Genomic DNA, 13,576 nt, shown 5'->3' on the forward strand with positions numbered 1-13,576 from the left:
TTAAAACGGTTTCCTAATAATTAAAACAAATATTAGTTGTCACTTTCATTGGATAAATTTTACTATGGACCTAATTTGAAACTTTAGTTTAAAACAAAACAAATTGAGAAAAAAGTTAAACTATTTATCCATCTCTACACAAAAGAATCACTAACGATAAAGATTCGTTACACCTGATTTTATCACGAAGAGTAAATATTTTGTCCACTTCATCATTTTTTATAATTTCCCTTAAATAAACTCTAATTTACTCTCTTTGTTTGATACTTGGAGATGTCTATGAAACTACGAAGCATAATATGATATCAAGATGTTTTTTAGAATTGAAAATTTTAGTTTCTTTGAATCTTTGAATTTTGAGAACTAGAAAAAGCTTGTTGGTAGTTAAATATTGAAAATAAAAAAACTACTTATTAAAGGGTGCATGAAAAAAAAAACGAAGTAGGTGTGCTTGTAAACTGACGTTGTGAATCTGAAACTGGTGGAGTGTAGTATTTTATTATCTCCAAGTAGCTATCAAATATCTATTAAAATATAGATATATAGATAGATAAGAACATGTAGAAATAGATATAGTATATGTCAGATATAACATAGTTTGATTGAAACGTACACATATTGATATCAACTAAGTAGACGGTTCGAATCCCTAAAATCACATATTGTATATTAAAATAGTAGTTTAGATGATAGGAACGCCATCAATTAATTTATCTAAATCATGATTCATGGTATGAAGTCTTTTATAAAACAAAACCATAATTAGTTGGATTTTTGAATATTTAATCACCAAAACATATTCCTGCCTTTCCTATTAAACTATTTATGTAACACTTCAAAATATATATATATATATATATATATTTTTTAAAAAAAAATTCTAGATTATTTATTTATTTAAGAAAAATATTATGAAGGGATTGAGATCCAAAACTTTTGAATTTTAAGCAATGAGATGCCCTCACCTGTAACCATTCACATTTATTGAAAAGACATTAAGGGCCCGTTTGGTAACATTCCTGTTTCCCGTTTTCCGTTTCTAGTTTTTTAAGAAACAGACGTGTTTAGTAACGTTCTTGTTTCTTATACCCAAAATAATTAGGAAACATTTCTAGTTTAATAAGAAATTTGTGGAAACGATAAAAAAGAGTTTCTCCTCATTCCGTTCCTATTCTCTCCTTCCGTTTTTTCTCTTCGTTTTCGGGCTTTCTTCTTCTATCTCTATTCTCCATTTATTCTCCAGCTCTCTTCGTGCTTTGTTTCTTCTTCATTCTCCGACTAAAGGTATGGTTCTCAATCCCTCTTTCTCTTGCCGATTTTACTGATGAATTTTTCTTTCAGATCTATTCTTTTTTTTTTTTGTTTTTGCTGAGAATGACCAGAGCTTTGTTGTATTTCTCTGTGCTTTTTTTTTTTCATGGCTCTCAATCCCTCTTCTCCTGCAAGATTGTTTCCCCTTTTTGTGTTCTATGTTAAAGGAAATTGAGAAATTCAATTAGCCCTATTTAAAAGACTTGGAAACTTTGGAGATTTAGATTTGGGCTTGAGGCCCATATCGCATTAATTTTGGGCCCCACAGGATCTCACGGCCTTTAAAGAACAATATAGAAATCTGTGAAAATAGTAAATATTTTTTCACTTTTTTTGTTCGAAATTATTTCTCCACGATTATCCCATGTATAAATACAGTATATTTGAGATCAAAAAATCAAACAAAATATCACATATCACAAATACAGTGTATTTGTAAATGCACCTACTTATGATAATTATTAGCTAAAACAAAAAATTATTATATTGTTTTAACATTTCTTACTTATCACGATAAAAATCAACAAATTAACGAAAAATAATTTCAAATATTCAATTTTTTATTTTTCGAATTATAGATTCAAAATTGAATACCTCTCTAAAATCTAGCTAAAGATAATGCAATAATTAATTATTATGATAAAAATTAAATCAACGAAAAGAATTTCAAATATTCAATTTTTTTTTTCGAATTATAGATAACAAATTAACGAAAAATAACTTCAAATATTCAATTTTTTATTTTTCGAATTATAGATTCAAAATTCAATACCTACCTAAAATCATGTAAAAGGTAATGCAATAATTAATTATTAGGATAAACATTAAGAAATAAACAAAAAGAATTTTAAAGATTCAATTCTTTTGAACATCGTACCAATCCCTCCCTAAAATTATGCCAAATATAATGCAAATAATTTTCATAAATTAGTTAAGTTTAAATTCAAAATTCAACCCCTAATACCAGTATTAATTGTTAAGATAAAAATTAACTAATTAAGAAAATCTAAATTAAAAGATTCAATTGGAAGCATCGATGGAAAACAATCTTAACAATCAACCGAAACGGAGGAGAAATGGCCGCGAACGAATAGGGGACAAATCCAAAAAATAACTCACCGGTTTAAAAACGAACAGATGGTTGAAGAAAAAACAAACAGAAGGTTGAAGACGAAACAAACGATTGAATACCCGAGCAAAGGTCGATGGGAAGCGATCTTAAAAGGAAACGATGGAAAGCGATCTTAAAAAGAAACGGTGGAAAGCGATCTTAAAAGTCACCGAAACGGAGAAAAGAACGGAGATGACCATGCAAACGAAAGTTTGAAGCAACTAATCGAAGATTTGAAGCAATGAAGATGCTAAAAGAAACAAAGATATGAAGGAAAGAAGATGACACAAAAAAATTCTAAAGTTTTCAAAAGTAGAGAAGTAAATGCAGAAGATGTGAAGTGGTTGCATGCAAAAGATGTGATATTTTGCAGAAGATGTTTTTTTTTTCTTTTTTAGGAGAAAATTAGAATATTCAAGTGTAGGTCATAGTTTGTATTAATTATAGGGTATTTGTGATATTTGTTACAATTGTATTTAGAAGTAACATTTGTCAAATAAGTAAGAATATTAAGTAAGAAATTTTGAGAAAAATTTTGAGTTAGTTAGTACAGGATATAATTATTCTCATGATTAATTGAAGTTCAACAAATTAAGAAAAATTTACAAAGACTTCAAAAAGATATTGAATACTATGATAGGAAATGGTTGGGATCCATGTCAATCTTGAAGATGAACACTGGAACGAACTTTTTAAGGTATAATAGTTATATTTTTTTTCCATTTCTAATCCTCTACAGGCGGAAAAAAGTGAAAATTTTACTATATTTACAAAAAATTTAAAATAATGTGTTGTGTTTATTATATAATATTTCAAAAAAAACTACCCACCGCAGTTTTTCTTCTCAGTATAGTCTTATTTTGATGCATATTTAATTAGCCCTATTTAAAAGACTTGGAAACTTTGGAGATTTAGATTTGGGCTTGAGGCCCATATCGCATCTCACGGCCTTAAAGAACAATATAAAAATCCGTGAAAATAGTAAATATGACGATAGAAAAAAAAAAGTAAAATAACAAACTGTTATATTATTTTGATTTACAGTAAAACTAACTGTCATAAATATTTTTCCACTTTTTTTTGTTCGAAATTAATTCTCCACGGATGACAATTATCCACTTTTTTTTGTTCGAAATTATTTCTCCACGGATGACAATTATCCATGTATAAATAAAGTATATTTGTTGAGATCAAAAAATCAAACAAAATATCACATATCACAAATACATTGTATTTGTAAATGCACCTACTTATGATAATTATTAACTAAAACAAAAAATTATTATATTGTTTTAACATTTCCTACTTATCACGATAGAAATCAACAAATTAACGAAAAATAATTTCAAATATTCAATTTTTTATTTTTCGAATTATAGATTCAAAATTGAATACCTCTTTAAAATCTAGCTAAAGATAATGCAATAATTAATTATTATGATAAAAATTAAATCAACGAAAAGAATTTCAAATATTCAATTTTTTTTTCGAATTATAGATAACAAATTAACGAAAAATAACTTCAAATATTCAATTTTTTATTTTTCGAATTATAGATTCAAAATTCAATGCCTACCTAAAATCATGTCAAGGTAATGCAATAATTAATTATTAGGATAAACATTAAGAAATAAACAAAAAGAATTTTAAAGATTCAATTCTTTTGAACATCGTACCAATCCCTCCCTAAAATTATGCCAAATATAATGCAAATAATTATCATAAATTAGTTAAGTTTAAATTCAAAATTCAACCCCTAATACCAGTATTAATTAAAAATTAACTAATTAAGAAAATCTAAATTAAAAGATTCAATTGGAAGCATCGATGGAAAACAATCTTAACAATCAACCGAAACGGAGGAGAAATGGCCGCGAACGAATAGGGGACAAATCCAAAAAATAACTCACCGATTTAAAAATGAACAGATGGTTGAAGAAAAAACAAATAGAAGGTTGAAGACGAAACAAACGATTGAATACCTGAACAAAGGTCGATGGAAAGCGATCTTAAAAGGAAACGATGGAAAGCGATCTTAAAAAGAAACGGTGGAGCGATCTTAAAAGTCACCGAAACGGAGATGACCATGCAAACGAAAGTTTGAAGCAACGGAGATACTAATCGAAGATTTGAAGCAATGAAAATGCTAAAAGAAACAAAGATATGAAGGAAAGAAGATGGCACAAAAAAATTATAAAGTTTTCAAAAGTAGAGAAGTAAATGCAGAAGATGTGAAGTGGTTGCATGCAAAAGATGTGATATTTTGCAGAAGATGTTTTTTTTTTTTTTTGTTTTTTTTTCTCTTTTAGAGAAAAATTAGAATATTCAAGTGTGGGTCATAGTTTGTATTAATTATAGGGTATTTGTGATATTTGTTACAATTGTATTTAGAAGTAACATTTGTCAATTAAGTAAGAATATTAAAGACATTATTCTCTCATTTATTATTTAAAAATTAACTGTTTTACTATTTTATCAATTTAAAAATAAAATTTGTCATTTATTTAAAGTAAACATCTAATTTTGCTATTTTTCTTGTCAGCCAAATAATGAAAGTTAGAGTTATCAAATTCCAACTTGTACATACCCTTTCCTCTTAACTTTATCATTGGAGCTTTGAAAGAGGTTTTAGCAAAAAAAATTTAAAATCACTTTTTCTATACATATTTTTAATAATTAAAAAATAAATCAAACATCATATTTAAATATAATATTTCTTAAAACAATTTTGATTTGTGACAATTTTATAATCTACTAGCCGCATAATAACCGCTTAAGTACAGAGGGAGGGAGAGAAGACCTGTGCTCTACTTTCTTTCTCCCATCCCACTTCTTATTTTTCTTTGAATCCGAATTCAATGGCTTTCTCAATTCCGAGAAGGAATCTTTGAATCACTCTATGGGATCAATGCTTTTTCTACATTAGTCAAAATGCACAAAACCCACTCGACTATAGGCGAGCGTAAATCATCTCAAGTCCAACTAAATCATATGAGTTCGCTCTCAGTCCTTGTCGGACTAGTGAAAAAAATCTAAATTTTGGGTTTGGTTTTATTTGGTCTCTAAGTTACAAATCTTATACTTTTATCTCTTAATTTTTTAGTCTAATTTCATTTGTTTTTAGAAGTTTACCTTTTTATTCTTCAAATTTTCATGAAGTTTAGTAATTCTTTTTTTAGAAAAGGGAACGATGGGTCAGCAGGTGCACCCGAACATCTCCACTAAGTGGACACCCCCTTAGCACCCGCTTTATTAAATAATCGGCAAGAACAATACAGAGAAGCGGGGAGAAAAAGCAAACACTAAAGAAGAGGGCTAGAGATAATCCCCCAAACCAAATAAAAGACAGGCAAAGAAGCTAGACAAAAGCATGTAAGTTCAGAGCTATGGAGGAAGCTTGATAACTAGAAAACAGATTTGATCTACTAGACCAAAGCCCAAATATTACTTTTATATTTTCCTAGATTTTTGTTGCAGTCTTTTCGTTGCCATTAAAGATTCTCTCATTTCTTTCCAGCCAAATACACCAAAGAGCATATGCAATGGTGTTGAATAGTATGATGTTCTTTTTACTCTTTTGTTTCCAACCGCAAATATGCAAATTTCCTTAGGCTGTAGAAAGCTATACTTCTTTTAAAGAGGAGGCAAATTGGTTCCAAATGATTTTTGCAAAGAAACAAGAGATAAAAAGATGGTTCCTGTCTTCTTCACTATTTAACACACCAGTTAGCCTTGAACAAAAATTAAGTTTAGTAATTAAAGTATAGGATTCTAAGGAGTTGGAATGCAAATGGTTTTTTATTCACATTCTAGAAATTAGTTACAAATTAAATATCTTACTAATTCTAATTAACGATACAAATTTAGACTTAAAAGTTGAAAAGTTTTTATAACAATTATTTCTACTATATAAAAGACTTCCTTAATTTGACTTCCTTCATTTTTTTCTACGAACATTATTATTGAGAAATTTGAATCTATTCAATAGATTGTGTAATGAGATAAGATTGTTATGTCGATTATTTAGCTAAAATATTATACATGCAACGAATACTATTAAACCCATCAAATGACAATGAGTTCAAGTTCAAGAGAGAACAATTCCTCATTCATTTATGTTTTACAATGACAATTAACAAATCAAAAGAACAAATAATTTCTAATGTTGAAATATACCTTCCTAGAATTTTAGTTAAGACAACAAAAATTTGGATTAAGCCTGTGACAATAATTCAAATTGTAGAAAAAAATAATGTTCATAAATGAATTTTTTATATATGCAAATCTTACATTTAAACTCTTATATTTTAATCTATTTTAATCTAATTATTGTAATTTCTTACCATGTACATTTGATTATTACATTTTAAGTTTTATACCTTTAATGCACAATCTATATACATGCATTATTTACAACCTAAAGCTACGTATTATACATGTCATGCACGTATCTTTTACTAGTAATACAATGTGAAAAAAGTTAGAAATAGTTCTTTTGATTTGTTAATTTAGATATATTATCAAAAAAAAATATCTCATAAGCACACATTGCACAACAAGAGACTTAAAAGAAAAAGAAGAAACTTAGAATTTCAAATAAAAAAAAATCCATAAAAATGCAAACAAACTAAAAAAAATAATAAATCTAAAGAAAAAGCTCAATTTCAAAACAATCCATAATACAAGCAAGCTAAACAATAATGAACCAAAATAAAAAATAAAGACAAATCGCACGACAAAGGACCAAAAAGAAAAGAAAAGACAGAAACTCAATTTTAAAACAATGGCTAAAAGAATAATAAATCTAAATTAAAAATGTCTCATAAAAAATAAAAAACATTGCACAACAAAGAAAAAAATAAAGAAAAAACCCTAAACTAAACAGTGCTTATTTGGCAACAAACTAAAAAATAATAAATTTAAATTGAAAATGTCCCGTAAAAAACCATTGCAAAACAAAGGACTAAGAAAAAAATCTACACCCATTCTAACAAGAAATAAATATAATAATATGATCATTCAATGTCATAATAAAATGAGTAAGATTTAATAAGAAAATAAAAAAGAAAGATCCAACAAGAATGAAATTAGAAGACATGTATCTTCCATGATGGTTGAGATAATATAGAAAAATTGATTACTGAACACCAAATTTTTCAGCTCAAATTAAAAAAAAATGTCCATAATAAATGATAAATGAAAAAAAAGTTGTAATACAAATAGGAAATCAAACCAGAAAATTTTCAAAATATATTTTTTTAAAAGAATCGAAAAACCTGAGAAAGCTGATGAAATTTGAATATGGAGCTATGTGTATTCAATCTAAGAGAATGACCAATATTAGTTTGATGAAATTAGAACCCAAAAGGCTCCAAGGAGGACAAGGAGGATTCTTTAGCATGATTGATTTCCCCAATTGAGGAATGGTTGTGGAGCCCTCAACTAGTACAATGAAAATATTAAAAAAAAACTCTATAATTAAAAAAAAAACAAAAACAACTATCAATGAAATTAAGGGGCGAGAAGAATGAAAAATACACACAAAAAAAACAAAAATGAAAACACACAAGTAAAGAAAAAAAAACTTCAGAGTAAAAAGTGGATTGCTGGTCAGGAGAGTAGAATAATATTGCTATGTTTGAACAAAGAAAATAAAGAAAATTATATCAAAAGAAACATATACAAAGAACTTATCTACAACACCGAAAACATCAATAATAATAGAGCTAAACCAACTAATAATAATAACACAAGAGTACAAGAAGTTCGCTCTAAATAATCATACACAAAAAGTTTTGAGAAGAGCGAGTGAAAAGAATTTAAACATCGTAGAGAAAATGAATTCCTCATTTGTTTGGAGAAAAAAAATACCAAAAGTAAAAATTTCAAAACAATCTCATACTAAAATACAAGCTAAAAGAATAAATCTAAATTAAAAATGTCTCATATCGTACCACAAATGACCAGAAAAATAAAAAAAAAAAAAGTAGAAAGTCATAATATAGAACAATCCATAATGCAAATAATAATAATAATAATAATAAATAAATCTAAATTAAACAATTAATAATACAAAATGCATGAGCTAAAAGATTTCTAAAAAACAGACAACTCACAACAAAAGACTTTAAAAGAAAATGGAGAAACAAAATTTCAAATAACACTCCATAATACAAAAAACTAAAAAAATAGTAAATCTTAAATTAAAAATGGTCATCACACAACAAAGAAAAAAAAAACTCAAAATTCGTGCAAGACTGCACAATAAATGAACAACAAATGATTGAAAAAAGAGAGAAAAAACTCAAAATTTCACAACAATTCATAATAAATGCAAGTAGGCTAAAAAACAATAAACCTAAATTAAAAATGAAAGAGAAGTCTCGCACCAAAGGATAAAAAGAAAAGATAGAAACTCAAAATTTCAAAATAATCTATAATAGCAAGCTAAAAAGATAATAAATTTAAATTAAAAATGTCTCCTAAGAAACATTGCACAACAAAGGATAGAGAAAAAAAAGTAACTCAAAATTTCAAAAAAAAAAGATATCCATAATGCAAAATGCATGCAAGATAAAAAAAATATTTAATCTAAATAAAAAATATCTCATAAAAGAACTGCACAACAATGGACCAAAAAAGGCAGAAGCTCAAAATTTGCAAGCTAAAAAGAATAAATCTAAATTAAAAATGTCTCCACAGCAAATGATAAAAAAAAAAATTCAAATATTAGAAAAGTCTATATATGCAAGCAAGCTAAAAAAATAATAAACATAAATTGTTCACACGTCAAAGGACAAAAAAACAAAAATCGGAAAATTTCAAATTAGCCAACAAAAAGATAAAAAATTTATCATAAAGAGACATTACGACAAAGAACCAAAAAACCAAAAAAAAAAAAAAAAAGAGGAAAACAGAAACTGTTTCATAACCATCCATAATGTAAATAAGCTAAAAGATAAACCTAAATTAAAAATGTCTCAAATGATCGCACAATTGATCAAAATAAACAAAACAAGCAAGCAAGTTAAAAGATAATAAATCTAAATTATAAATATCTCAATCATCGCATAACAAAATAAAAAAAAAGATCCAAAACAAGCTAAAAGATTATAAATCTAAATTAAAGATGTCACGTAAAAAATCTGCGTAACAATGGATTAGAAAAAGGAGAAACTTAAACTACTTTCAAAACAATGCAATGGTTAAATTAGACTTGCACAGAGAGATACAGAAATATAAGGTCACTACTTCTGAAAAGGAAAACCGGCAATCTTTCGAGATACTTATTTCAACAACCATGTGTGTACGTGCAAGCAGAAATATTAAAAATACTATATAGAGTGCACAAATAAAGGTCAAACTAGAAGATGCACATGTAGGACCTATCAAGGTAAAGTTAAGGTAATATTAGAAAAATTGATTCCCGGCCAACCAATTTTTCTTAAATCAACTCAAAATTACCAACGACAACCTCTAAAATCAAAATTAATAATGAGAAAGGTAAGATCAATAACAACATATACAAATAGCACACAAGCAAAATTCCAAAATTTTAAAGAAGAAGAATAAAAAAACCTGAGAAAAGGAAGTCACTACTTCTGAAAAAGAAAACCGGCAATCTTTCGAGATACTCATTTCAACAACCATGTGTGTGTGTGTAAGTGCAAGCAGAAAAACTAAAAATACTATATCGAGTGCACAACTAAAGTCAAACTAGAAGATGCAAATGTAGGACCTATCAAGGTAAAGTTAAGGTAATATTAGAAAAATTGATTCCGAACAACCAATTTTTCTTAAATCACCTCAAAATTACCAAGGACGATCTCTAAAATCAAAATTAATAATGAGAAAGGAAAGATCAATAACATATACAAAATAGCACACAAGCAAAATTCCGAAATTTTAAAGAAGAGGAATAGAAAAACCTGAGAAAAGGAAGTCTGTCTTTTTCTACCTTTTCTCTCTACATTCTTCCTCGTTTATCTCCTTCCTTAACAAATACATATTATTTTTGCACAGAGAGATACACAAATATAAAGTCACTACTTCAGAAAAAGAAAACCGGCAATCTTTCGAGATACTCATTTCAACAACCATGTGTGTGTAAGTGGAAGCAGAAAAACTAAAAATACTATATAGAGTACACAACTGAAGGTCAAACTAGAAGATGCACGTGTAGGACCTATCAAGGTAAAGTTAAGGTAATATTAGAAAAATTGATTTCCGGACAACCAATTTTTCTTAAATCACCTCAAAATTACCAAGGACGATCTCTAAAAATCAAAATTAATAATGAGAAAGGAAAGATCAATAACATATACAAATAGCACACAAGCAAAATTCCAAAATTTTAAAGAAGAGGAATAGAAAAATCTGAGAAAAGGAAGTCTGTCTTTTCTACCTTTTCTCTCTACATTCTTCCTCGTTTATCTCCTTCCTTAACAAATAAATACATATTAAATTTGCACAGAGAGATACAGAAATATAAGGTCACTACTTCTGAAAAGGAAAACCGGCAATCTTTCGAGATACTTATTTCAACAACAATGTGTGTGTGTAAGTGCAAGCAGAAAAACTAAAAATACTATATAGAGTACACAACTAAAGTCAAACTAGAAACTGCATATATAGGACCTATCGAGGTAAAGTTAAGGTAATATTAGAAAAATTGATTCCCGGACAACCAATTTTTCTTAAATCACCTCAAAATTACCAAGGACGATCTCTAAAATCAAAATTAATAATGAGAAAGGAAAGATCAATAAAATATACAAATAGCACACAAACAAAATTTCAAAATTTTAAAGAAGAGGAATAGAAAAACCTGAGAAAAGGAAGTCTGTCTTTTCTACCTTTTCTCTCTACATTCTTCCACGTTTATCTCCTTCCTTAACAAATACATATTAAATTTGCACAGAGAGATACAGAAATATAAAGTCACTACTTCTGAAAAAGAAAACCGGCAATCTTTCGAGATACTCACTTCAACAACCATGTGTGTGTGTAAGTGCAAGCAGAAAAACTAAAAATACTATATAGAGTACACAACTAAAGTCAAACTAGAAACTGCACATATAGGACCTATCGAGGTAAAGTTAAGGTAATATTAGAAAAATTGATTCCCGGACAACCAATTTTTCTTAAATCACCTCAAAATTACCAAGGAGGATCTCTAAAATAAAAATTAATAATGAGAAAGGAAAGATCAATAACATATACAAATAGCACACAAGCAAAATTCCAAAATTTTGAAGAAGAGGAATAGAAAAACCTGAGAAAAGGAAGTCTGTCTTTTCTACCTTTTCTCTCTAAATTCTTCCTCGTTTATCTCCTTCCTTAACAAATAAATACATATTAAATTTGCACAGAGAGATACAGAAATATAAGGTCACTACTTCTGAAAAGGAAAACCGGCAATCTTTCGAGATACTTATTTCAACAACAATGTGTGTGTGTAAGTGCAAGCAGAAAAACTAAAAATACTATATAGAGTACACAACTAAAGTCAAACTAGAAACTGCATATATAGGACCTATCGAGGTAAAGTTAAGGTAATATTAGAAAAATTGATTCCCGGACAACCAATTTTTCTTAAATCACCTCAAAATTACCAAGGACGATCTCTAAAATCAAAATTAATAATGAGAAAGGAAAGATCAATGACATATACAAATAGCACACAAGCAAAATTCCAAAATTTTAAAGAAGAGGAATAGAAAAACCTGAGAAAAGGAAGTCTGTCCTTTCTACCTTTTCTCTCTACATTCTTCCACGTTTATCTCCTTCCTTAACAAATACATATTAAATTTGCACAGAGAGATACAGAAATATAAAGTCACTACTTCTGAAAAAGAAAACCGGCAATCTTTCGAGATACTCACTTCAACAACCATGTGTGTGTGTAAGTGCAAGCAGAAAAACTAAAAATACTATATAGAGTACACAACTAAAGTCAAACTAGAAACTGCACATATAGGACCTATCGAGGTAAAGTTAAGGTAATATTAGAAAAATTGATTCCCGGACAACCAATTTTTCTTAAATCACCTCAAAATTACCAAGGAGGATCTCTAAAATAAAAATTAATAATGAGAAAGGAAAGATCAATAACATATACAAATAGCACACAAGCAAAATTCCAAAATTTTGAAGAAGAGGAATAGAAAAACCTGAGAAAAGGAAGTCTGTCTTTTCTACCTTTTCTCTCTAAATTCTTCCTCGTTTATCTCCTTCCTTAACAAATAAATACATATTAAATTTGCACAGAGAGATACAGAAATATAAGGTCACTACTTCTGAAAAGGAAAACCGGCAATCTTTCGAGATACTTATTTCAACAACAATGTGTGTGTGTAAGTGCAAGCAGAAAAACTAAAAATACTATATAGAGTACACAACTAAAGTCAAACTAGAAACTGCATATATAGGACCTATCGAGGTAAAGTTAAGGTAATATTAGAAAAATTGATTCCCGGACAACCAATTTTTCTTAAATCACCTCAAAATTACCAAGGACGATCTCTAAAATCAAAATTAATAATGAGAAAGGAAAGATCAATGACATATACAAATAGCACACAAGCAAAATTCCAAAATTTTAAAGAAGAGGAATAGAAAAACCTGAGAAAAGGAAGTCTGTCCTTTCTACCTTTTCTCTCTACATTCTTCCTCGTTTATCTCCTTCCTTAACAAATACATATTAAATTTGCACAGAGAGATACAAAAATATAAGGTCACTACTTCTGAAAAAGAAAACCGACAATCTTTCGAGATATTCACTTCAACAACCATGTGTGTGTGTAAGTGCAAGCAGAAATACTAAAAATACTATATAGAGTGCACAACTAAAGTCAAACTAGAAGATGCACATGTAGGACCTACCAAGGTAAAGTCAAGGTAATATTAGAAAAATTGATTCCCGGACAACCAATTTTTCTTAAATCACCTCAAAATTACCAAGGACGATATCTAAAATCAATATTAATAATGATAAAGGAAAGATCAATAACATATACAAATAGCACACAAGCAAAATTCCAAAATTTTAAAGAAGAGGAATAGAAAAATCTGAGAAAAGGAAGTCTGTCTTTTCTACCTTTTCTTTCGACATACTTCCTCGTTTATCTCCTTCCTTAACAAATACATCTTAAA

Source organism: Cucumis melo, chromosome 7 (genome assembly GCF_025177605.1).
Source record: "Cucumis melo cultivar AY chromosome 7, USDA_Cmelo_AY_1.0, whole genome shotgun sequence".
Classification (NCBI taxonomy): domain Eukaryota; kingdom Viridiplantae; phylum Streptophyta; class Magnoliopsida; order Cucurbitales; family Cucurbitaceae; genus Cucumis; species Cucumis melo.